Below are 11027 nucleotides of genomic sequence, written 5' to 3'. Positions count from 1 at the left end.
CAAAATAACACATCATACTTTTCCGGACCATTCACCTGTAGACCTTCAACAGAATAGATGAGACTGGAAAATCGATCGCTGTTAGCATGGAACAGGTAAACAGTTATGGGAACCTTGTTTCTTTTTTAAATGCACATGACATGTGGTATTACGGCACAACTGATCGATCCTGGTCGCCCGTTCAACCCAAGTGGATCCCTTGACGCAATATATCGGGTTCGAAAGTCAACTCGTTTTGTTTAACAACCAAGATGACCGCCAACAGACCGAGTTAACTAATATTTCATACCCAGAAGAACTGTGAGAGTGTTTTTAGCCTGGCTGGTTCGACCAGCCTCTCTGAAAATAGCCCCAGCTACTTAACCCGTAAACAATTAGAATAGTCTGACGCAAGTTTTTTAACCTCCTTCTGCGTTGATACCTGTGACCATCAATTGAGACTGTCTGAGATAGTCTTTCCGCTGCCTTCACAATTTCCTAAGTCTTTCCGATATCAGATTAATCCAAATCGTTAAAAAATGTCCCACAACATCATTTGTAAGATGCAAGATTTGTGGAATGTCTCCTTGGGATTTTTCAAATTAATGTGATCCACTTTGCAGTCTCGCTACTCCAAGCGTTCCTTGAGCGCATTTTTGAGCTTCAGTCTACTCATCCGTACGTCTATCATCGTCATCATCATCATCATGGACAGCATGACATCAGTGTTCAACACCGATGTCTCACTGCCGTACCCCGCTGCTTCACTGGCCCTCCAGGTTGGGGGTTGAAACATGTGGCGACTTGTTCCGTAGAAATGGCAATGCATTTGCACTTCTCGCCAAACGCCGCTGCCTTTCGGTTAGGCTTTTGAGCCAAAGGATTTGTTTGAGGACCCTAATCGTCCTCCTGTCTAGGTGTGGGCGCCCTGGCAGTATCCCAGCCCTCGTACAACCATGACATCCGTACGTCTAGTGAATGGATGATATTAGACCACACTGGTGAGTCTGCCAATCAGTTACCGTCTGGTCGATGAAACCCAAATCGGTTCCCCAAATTGGTAGGCAGAGAAGATTAGTATCCATATTGTCAAGCCAGCTTCAGGTGGTAATATGCGACTTGAGTGACCCAGGCACCAGCACCTACCTGGGCCATATCAGACACGATCCGCCCACAATCCCAACTTCCGTATTAGCCTACCGCCGTACTTGATTCCACCACACTGCACTACATCGAGGCCAGGGACTTAAATGGGCCGAAGTTGCTATGACTCAGACAGGACTCGGCGACTCAGTCACGCAAATTCTACCCGGCACTTTTGAGGACCTAGCTGCTCTGCCAGTGGCCCGGTCAGCTCGAATAAGATAACGGTCTTTCATGCACCTCACGAAAACGCAACTGCAAACGAACCTCAATTTTAATTTTGGAGAAAGCCGTTTTATCAATCACTATGACAAGATAACAAATTGATTTTCCGCAAGTGCTCCGGGTTATTATGAGCTGTAATAGAACGGGGATACCGATGATTCATCGAATTATTCCTTTTCTTGACTGACTGCCGTTACCATCCCAGTGAGTTGTCATCTGAGTGAGCAGTCTACATGAGACATAGGGGGTTCGTGCATACATATACGAATGGACTTTCAGAGTGTGAAGTCTACAGCGGTGCTAAACGTGACGCTGTGTGACAATCATCGTGCAGATCTAGCTGAATTACGACTAGCACTACGCAGCCTAAGCGCGTCTCATGAGTGGTGCGAGAACCAGACCACCTCTGGCGTGCATTATGCAGCTGATACGTTCACTTTCCCTCACTTGGTAATTATGGGCCGTAACGGGAAGACGCTAATGACTTTAGAACTTCCACGGCCTCATTCCCTTGAGTTTATACCGGGTACAGGGCGTTCAGACGAATGAACATTTGGCTCAGCGCAAACGGTATGTATGTATGTATGTATGTATTATGTATGTATGTATGTATGTATGTATGTATGTATGTATGTATGTATGTATGTATGTATGTATGTATGTATGTATGTATGTGAGCATGTATGTATGTATGTATCGATATGTATGTATGTATGTATCGATATGTATGTATGTATGTATCGATATGTATGTATGTATGTATCGATATGTATGTATGTATGTATCGATATGTATGTATGTATGTATCGATATGTATGTATGTATGTATCGATATGTATGTATGTATGTATCGATATGTATGTATGTATGTATCGATATGTATGTATGTATGTATCGATATGTATGTATGTATGTATCGATATGTATGTATGTATGTATCGATATGTATGTATGTATGTATCGATATGTATGTATGTATGTATCGATATGTATGTATGTATGTATCGATATGTATGTATGTATGTATCGATATGTATGTATGTATGTATCGATATGTATGTATGTATGTATCGATATGTATGTATGTATGTATCGATATGTATGTATGTATGTATCGATATGTATGTATGTATGTATCGATATGTATGTATGTATGTATCGATATGTATGTATGTATGTATCGATATGTATGTATGTATGTATCGATATGTATGTATGTATGTATCGATATGTATGTATGTATGTATATATGTATGTATGTGAAAAGCCAAGCCAGAAATGGATAACAGCCCACCATGTTTGTTTTAGTTGCCTGAAAGTTTGGGAATATCTGTGACGCTCCTAGAAAACTAAGTTTAGTAGGTACTTTCTGATTCTAGTTGGGAGCAATTTTTACAGGTGATCCACCTGTGCACGGAGGAAATTATGCACAGTGACACTGTGGAAGCTAAGAGCATGGTTGGAGCTCAGATCCCGAATATTCAAAAAACCCATTTGGATGAGGTAAATCTGGACACGTGATCACTTATTCAACGACTCACATTGTCACTTTTATACTTTTATACTCTATCCAATATTCTACTTGACATCCCACTGTACGAGGTTTATCGATATGTTTATGAAAATTTCCTGAAGGATTTAACGTGCGTCTAATTTTTCGCTGGTTCGGGAAGGGAGCCAAAGCTTCCGCGACAAAATATATTTCACCAGGTTTTAGTTGCAACTCATCAATTCTGTGACTGCCACTTTTTTATACTGGATCTGAATGTGAAAATCCACCCACCTTCTGATCTTGAGCGCAAGAGATGGTATACTGTTTATGAGGACGTTGACAATTGACCCATAGGTTGTGGTGTGTACACTAGACAGCGTAAAGTGATTGTATTTTTTGCATTTTATTTGCTATCTGTCCAATCAGGCACACAATTACGTCTCGTGAAAGTCCTGGACAGAAGGAGGGAAGATCGTACCCGTTATATACACCTAACAATCCGTAAAACTCGTGATATTGTGAGTTATGAAACAACGCATGCATGTCTTCAATCCGTTCTGACACGTCCGTCGTTACTGGATTAAGACCAACTGCAACATGTATAACAACTGACAACGTGTCTTTCAAAGTCTCATGTAGATAAATAAGCAAAACAAGTGAAAGTTCACACTCGGTTGTCCAAACATGCATACGAAGAATGCCATCGCCTATTGTACCAGAACACACTGCTCACCCTCCCGAGTTACAGGACTGTCTTACATGTATCCTGCTAGAACCTTTGACGTGCAGTGGATGTACATAAGGTGTCCTAAATAGGTGGGACTACTATATTTCTCATGCAAGCTAACTGGCTTGACAACAAGCGAAGTGTAAAAACAACTATCTATGTATCCGGAACCCAAACGCCCGAAATAGCAGGACGTCAACGTTTCAAAGAGGCTTGGCAAACAATCGGTGGATTTATTGTCTACCATACCTCTCTGAAACGATGACTTCCCAGTCGGTCTCAAACATTTTCCGATTGATCAGAACGTAAAGTCCACAACACAGCTAAAGACCATTATTGATCAGAATATAAGCTAGTCAGAATCGAACATGCTAAGCTTAGTACTCTCGTTTTATCACGAAGATGCCAGCTAGACAAAAATTCTGTGATCATTCTGTGAATACAGCTGTAGAAATGTGTCTCCATTAAAAGCTCTCCGAGGTCACCGTGCGAACCACAAAAACATTGCTTAAAGTACTTCCGTACTTGTGGTGCTGCCTTCTGTTATTGAGCAACTTCTCATAGAAGGAGATGTAGCAGACAGTAAGTAGCGAGCTGCCATCAGTACCCATCTTTGTATGTCTTTGTACTTAGTAGTGTATATTTGTGGTGACCTCTGACGTCTTGCCTCGCCAAACACGCGGCCACGGGTCCACCCAACTCTCTAACTCTGTTAAGTCGCTTACTTCAGACGTGGATTTTCACCTTAAAATCGTTGACCTTTGTATCTGTTCAAAATATGGTGTCGCCTCATGTGAGTTTACAGTGGAGAACTACAGGGTAACCACGCGAAATCACCCCCAGATAATTGCCAAACGCGAGTCATATTACGGTCCATATTGAGCGTGTGGCCGATTCTGTCGCTGGTTTCAAGTGCTACACACTTGGACAATCAGAAATTATTTAATTTTAAGAGTCCACCAGAATGTGGGAATCTCCGAGTCTCCTAAACTATGTATTTAAGCGTAAAACCTAGAGTGGATAGAGTAGCTGGGAAGCGAATAGCCGAAACACAAGTACTCAACATATTGATCATTCAAGGAATAATGCCAAAGAGGTAAAAGCTGGGAAAATCGGATTTGTTGTTTGAAAAGGAAGCACTTCCATCTCACTGATATGCTTCATTATTATTTATCTCATCATTCCTTTCTTACCGTATTACTTCATTTTTGACGCGATTCATAGCAATATCTGGGCTTCGAAAATCAATTTTTGGCACTTCAGTGTGTCACAGACCTACACTGCAGCACGGTGAATACCAGTGTTGAATTCGGCCAATAGTTGACGCGTGACCGCGGTACTACTAAATTCATGCCATCATCCGCATTCCGAATTCCTACTGAAAAGACACGGCATTAGTCATTGAAGCACAGGGCAGTTACAAAGCCCATGGTTGCATCAGGGGGAATTCTGGAGTAAAATAGGATACTCGGTGGAATGCAACAACCAAATAAACGTTGGATACGTTCCATTAGCATTATAGGGCATTTTCGGTCGTGTGTGTATCTTTGACTCAAAGTAGTCCGCATATTCAACTATTCCACACATGCGCGAATGACTGCCCGTTTCGTTATTGTACATGGCCCACTCTGAAACTGATCCATCTCCCGAACTAAGGTGTTTAATGACAATGTTATGGGCGTCTGTCCACAACAAAGATCGGAAGGGAAGTAGCATACCAATCTCCGCTTCTTAAACACTGTCTGAATAGTGTAGTCAGACTGATAGCCGAAAACACGTGATTTCATTTCCACTAAAAGTGGACTGATTTTTTCCAAATTATTGATTAATCGGATCAGCCAACCGTTTACGACTGGTCTGATCATTTCACGTGCTTAAGCATACCTGCTGAAACATGTGGCCTGCTGCGCCGAATCATTAGGTCACAACAGTGTGGTCGTCGGAATTTGCACGAAGAAACAAAGCAATCACCGTCATGGGGATTCGAACTTCACGGCAGGGATGCAACAACTTTCTTATTCTGGTGAATAGAATAGGTTCGCTTGCTTAAATTCGAGCAATCGATTCACTCAGTTGGATTTTCATAGAATAGGTTCGCTTGCTTACATTCGAGCAATCGATTCACTCAGTTGGATTTGCTTGTCCGAACATTGGCTCGATGAATCTGATTAGTATACCGTTTTGGTGAATAAATGAGGTGGCATTCCAACGAGTTTTCCCAATCTCTGCTTTAGTGAACTATGCGACCCAGGTGAATCAAGCGATTCTCACTTGTTGGGATGAACATGCGCGCAACAACACATAGCTTGATCCAGGTTAGCCTGACCATGTCTTCTGGTGGCTTAGGGGAGCGAGTTGAAATTCTAGTGTTGGCACCTGACGTCATCAGCAGAAAAAAACGCGTGGGCATAATCGCGATCAGTGTCACTTTATCAATAACGGAACACGCAGGAGTATTTTTGAAAATCACAGAGTCGATTGACCTAGGAAGGAACTTGAATTGAAGCATCCTCGATTTCTCGCCTCACCCCTTCCAAATTTAGTACTTCTCTGATTGGGTTTACCGACTCTGCACATGGTCAAAGTGATCCCTTCTGGAAAGATCGGTAATTTACTTGGTTTGATGTGTCAACCGAATAAGCATTAGGTGAACTATTCATTTTTTGAAGTAACTTGTCATTTTGTTTTATATACTTTTTCTTCAGTTGCATCCCATGTAAAGTATTCTCCCTGAAAAATGGGCAATACAAATGGAATGCTACCGGGGTCTTAAATCCCTAATTTGTTAGGAGAATCTCATTGAACAAACAATGTAACGTACGACTTTCACCTTGATCTAAAAAGCCAGTCTGCTTCACTGTTTCGCCTTCCCATGTACCGTTTGGTTGGTTCCCAGATTTATCAAGTGATGGAAATCTAGAGACTGATGTTGGTGGATCCGTCGCACCCCTGAAGGCTAAAGTAATTCAACAATAGAAGGGTTACGACAAGTACGCTCGTTTGCAAGTCAATTTGGTTCACATGGGAGATTAGCGAATGAGTGTATTTGTCGAAATCAGTTTAATTTGAGCAGAACATGGGGTTGACGGAATCTCGGGGACTGAGCCTACCTAACGAGCCCCAAGAAGGGTTGTCGAAGAGTTTTCATCAACCTTGTGAGTAATTCACTCTATGAAAATAGGAGGGTTACTTTCAATCGATGCCAGTAAAATGCATAGCTGGGATCCGAAAGTAGATAAGAGTAGTCTAATTGATAGATACCTTGGTGTTACTTTATGCCTTGATTATTACATTATCATAATGAAAACGTAGAGCTTTCTAGCCGGTCTGAATGATGAGTTATCAATCTACGTCGGAGTATGGTTCTGTAGGTCTTGTTAGCAATAAGCTTTGTGGAAAGATTAAGCCTATATGGTTCCATGAGTTTTGAAGGTGTGTTTCAAGACACAGTTCTCTAATCCACGTTTGACAGGAATATGAGAATTTGGATGCGCATTACCTAAGAAAGGACTCTGAGGAAAGTGCAAATGATGATTTCTGTGACCTCGTTAATTTTCAGTGATACTGTTACTCTCACAATGGTAATCTCAGAGCCATGTATATCAACGGGGCAACATCTTGCAACAACGTTTATATGAGAAAAGCGGTCTTCATTTTACCTCTGAAGGACATGGATGTCTTATATCCAGTGATATATAAGGAACCTGGCCATTAATCTGGATTCATCGGCCATCCAACTGAGCTTTCATTGGGTTATTGGCCAATTATGTAAAGTGTTCGAAACGATGACTAAAAAACTACAATATAATCATCACTGTGTCCATATCGAATGTCGTCTATGACAGGATCAACATTTTGAGTGGGAACTTCTGTTGTTAGGCGTTTAGGTAGTAGCTAAAATGCTTATCAGAAGTTACCAGTAAAACTAAACTTGGTTTTTGAGTATCCCGGCTTTCTCTCGCCTGACTGACATCGATTGCTGTTAGCATTTCCCCGTTGGTGAGTAATGAGGCCGAAACTGCCACATATTTCCGGAGGTTGTCATTTTACCCATCCAGTGATAAAGTTCTGATGACCTGAATAGTGGTCCATCTGAGGGAGAGGTTTCTATTCGAAAGGAGCAAGTTGAGGGATCACCTTGCATTTCCCACAGAGGCGTGAAATTCGATTTCAATACGAATATTCATCATAAACATTCGGTGCGTTTATCGCAAATCCACCCAAAATTTACCATCATCAGAGACAGAAACATCAGTTTCAACATACGCTAGCAGTTTGGAATGATCTACAGAACATAGTCAAAATGAACCAGAGTCGAGTGGGCTTATCGTGCCTGCATGAGATAGCCTACATAACTTCCGTATCCATCACACCTGCAGGTCTCCAACGTACTGTTTGCATATCAACCCACCAAAGGGACTCTGTGAAATATCGCAAACTCACTATTCTATTCTTGTTACGGTCTCCTAGCAAAGCCAGTGGTAGACAGAACAAGCTGCTCTACCCAATAGATGAAATATCCTTTGTGATGGATAATGCAGCCTGACAATCTTAGTGGTTTGCGTCGGCAAACATATTTGGAGTTTGTTTCTCCACTTTTAAAGTGGGCATTATCTGACACAGCGTGATCACATCGAAGTCAGTTACAGTAGAAAAATAGGACTTCAGGGAATCGTCCTCACCGTAAATCAGTAAACGAATATAGCCATCGAATGGACACTCATCCTACCGAAATTTACAATGATACGTTCTGAGTACACACTTTGATTGCAGTTTAAGCGTCAGCTATGTCTTCAGAGTTTGCTGCAAAAGAAGACAGTTAACTAAAAAGCCGCAAGCTAGTTTCTCGGACTCCTTGATCTGATATACTGATTGTCACCGGTGACTGGAAGGCATACGTCAGCTCCATTGTTTATTTCACCCATTACTTGGTTGCTAAATCCGCTCTTGTCAGTGCTCCTATCTCTGTAACCGTCTTGCAAGACTTCTATCAGACCAAAATGGTTTTCAACATCCCAGACGGAGGTTACAACATTGCTTGCTAACAGTTAGCCCACTTCAGACCAAAGTAATTTCACCGAACGCTTTTCGTAACTCATTGTGGCTCGCACAGGCGATACATGTGCTTGTGCTCTCTTCCAACCGCACCCTTAAACCCGAGGTACACAATGATCACTGCACGTTTCGTCAACCTACAGAAGCGGCATGCAACGACAGTAGACTGCTCTACTGCCATGTGAAACAATCAAAGAGCAGGAGAACTGTTGTTAGCACAAAACTGTTACAGCTGGATAGTGCTATTTGGCAACCTTTAGGCTGTAACTCGACCGCCCGGTACCATCCCTCCCATTCAACAGTGAGAACCAATATATTCCGAATCAAGCTGGTAGGCTCTACAAATCATTATACCACTTAACTCGGTCGCCCAGTCACCGAAGGCCCCTATGGAGTAAATGACAAGGTTCCAACTAAAAAAATAAGTGTCTTCCGTCCTTAACCAAATAAATGACACAGAAACCCTGACGATGATCGCACTGCACCATGTGATAGCAAGAAGTGTCCAGCGGGTTCATATGCTTCAGTTGTTTTCAAGGGTACAAGAGAATGGTGGCAAAATCAAGTACAAAAACGGCTGTGCCTTTAGCTTATCAGCGACACTTCGAAGTTCTTCATACCTATGCTGAACCAACATTTCGCCAAGACCTTGGACGCATGCGTCTGAATAAAAAAATACGCCACACAGCTCGAGTGTTTGCATGTTCGCTTCCTCCTACATTTCAGCAAATACCGATAACCCATGATCACTTGTACCGCCTTTGGCTGACTCGATTGCGAAGCACTGAAGAAATACACGGACAGGACTTCAAGAGGAAGTCGGTGGTCCATTTGAAGGCACCTATGCATGGATTTGGAGTGGGGTCGTCGAAACAGACGTTCACGATAGTGACCGTTGGACTAGTTGGATCATCGCTTTGCAGGTTGCCTTTTAAATATGAAAAACTGTCAGTGCATCTGAATTGGGGTACAGTTCCTTATGTGTGGTGGGGATTAGGATTAATCGCCAAGTAATATCAGTGTGCAACAAGGTTATCCTCTTTCCCGGAATACGATCAATTATCCGGAAAACAGGAAATCGTTGGGTGACTATCTCGGCATCCAACTCAGCCCAAATATCTGAACCAGAGTATGCTGAGGATACTGTGTTTCTAGATATTAATGTCAGTGACATTCAACAGCACTGACTGGTATGCCATAAAACTAGGGCTTAAGATTACTATTTCAGAATGTTTCGTGCGCTTCCGAATCCAACGATCTCCATCAGAGATGAAACAGCCAAGCTAGTAAACCCGGTTTCATTGAACTTCCTAACAGACAGGCTTTTGAAGCTAAACCAACAAAGCTAATCATGCCGGAACGGTTTAGCTCAAGCGGAAAAGACGTAATAGAGTAGTCGCGAAGCTGGTATGCGATCAAAAAAAACCCTGCAATCCACCATCTGCCACTCTACGGTTGGGTCTGACCACCAGTGTATCAGATATCCTGGCACGACAGGCTGTCAGACAGGGCGGACCTGAAAGTTTACAGAGACATCATGCACTTAACGTCGACTACAGTAGTTTGGTCACGTACTTAGCAAAGACAGTATAGGCTTATGCCACTGCCCGCCCCAAGTGACGCGATAACTAAGTAAAAAAATACCTCGATGTAGCGGAAGAAAGCCCTGGCATCATGGTTGTGTGAGTCCCTGTGGGCTACAATGAGCAAAAATATGTATAGGTCACTATTTCGACCTTCAACAGAGGTGACCCGTTCTGGTCAGAACACAGCCATCTAAAACTAAACAATCTCCTCCAGCTCCCGTCAGATGGAGACTACCCGTCAGGCAAGGCTACATATCTCTTTATCTCTATGGCTTCGCTTCCACTAATGCAACTGTGTTGGAATTTCAATACAGTTTTAGTGAAGCGGAAGTGTTTGAAATGCGTGCAGAACATGTTCAGAAACAAAAGACACAGAACAATCATTAACGACCATGGTGATCTTGATCGGTCGCAATCCAGCTTCACTGATCAGCACCCACTCGTCAATTTTCGTCACCACCTTGATATTGCCCATCTTACGCGATTACAAGACAATAGTTACATGCGCCAACCAGTCTTTCAGCTAAGCATGTCTCCATTTCCCAACTGCAATCTTCCTACCCTTCAGGATCATGCGTACAAGCTGTTGGCTACAGTAGAACGTTAACCGGTAACTCAAGTGTTCAAAACAATACCATCCCCAAAAATAACTTTACCTGGTGTCGCGACTTGGAATTGTGGCAAACGAAAATTTATTAGAAACATTTATCTGTCCTTGTAACATTTGGGAAGTGAAATTCATAGTGCTGACGACTAAGTAGACTTCTATGAAGACACAAATCCGGGTTAGAATTTAGATTCAATTCAACCAGCTTATAAC

The sequence above is a fragment of the Opisthorchis viverrini genome, assembly GCF_000715545.1.
Source record: "Opisthorchis viverrini unplaced genomic scaffold opera_v5_350, whole genome shotgun sequence".
Taxonomy (NCBI): domain Eukaryota; kingdom Metazoa; phylum Platyhelminthes; class Trematoda; order Opisthorchiida; family Opisthorchiidae; genus Opisthorchis; species Opisthorchis viverrini.
The sequence above is the reverse complement of the archived record's forward strand: the minus strand, read 5'-3'. Positions refer to the sequence as shown.